Source organism: Pteropus vampyrus, unplaced genomic scaffold (genome assembly GCF_000151845.1).
Source record: "Pteropus vampyrus isolate Shadow unplaced genomic scaffold, Pvam_2.0 Scaffold229, whole genome shotgun sequence".
NCBI lineage: Eukaryota > Metazoa > Chordata > Mammalia > Chiroptera > Pteropodidae > Pteropus > Pteropus vampyrus.
In genome coordinates, this window is record NW_011889010.1 from 1,153,552 (window position 1) to 1,154,426 (window position 875).

The following is an 875-nucleotide window of genomic DNA, read 5'->3' on the forward strand; positions in this document are numbered from 1 at the left end:
TTTGAGAAGAGAGTGTGAACATCTCAAATATTGTTGAACAGTCTATCAGAGCTATCTTATTTATTGTTATTTAGATTCTTCATATTTTTACTTTTTTTTTGGTCTTGATTTCTCATGGTAAGGGAAAGTTAAAATCCTATTCTGTTTCTATTTTCCTTGTGTTTCCTATGGTTTTTGCTTTATTGGTTTTGGTGCTATATGTATATATATTTTGATGCCCAAATTCAATTGTATCTTTTATCTTTATATACTGCCTGTCATGCCTTGTTTAATTCTGTGTAATTCCATGAATTCAACATTCCTATCCAGGCTTTTTTCATTGGCTCCTCCATCCATTACCAGTTTGGTTGGATTTTACCATCAAGTAATATTTTCAGAAATGGCTCATGGGTACTATGTTCCTCAGATTCTTCATGTTTCAAATTGTTTGCCTTTATAAAATTCTTAGTTATACGTTATTTCTATAGTGACTTTGTTGAACGCTTTCTTAAGTTCTGGAAATAACATTGCTATGAATAATTTTAAGGCCAGTCTAATTTTCTCCCTTAGAAGTGAGTTGACTCTCTTGCTTTTGTTTCTAAAAGTTTTCCATAGAAGACTATTACTGCCCTGGATTCTGTCTGATTTTGAATTTGCCTCACATTTTCCATATTTTAAAAATAAAGTATTTTATAAATAGTTGCAATATAATAAAACTGAATTATTTGATAGACCTTCACACCGTACCTCCAGGCTCTACCATGGAACCTGCTAGTTCTGCATGTACAGTGAGCAGAGTTTAACATGCTGTTAATCTGAAAGTTGACCAGCAATAACCTGACTCACTTATCTTGACCTCTTCCAGACACAGCCTAATAACACCACCCTTCCAAGTT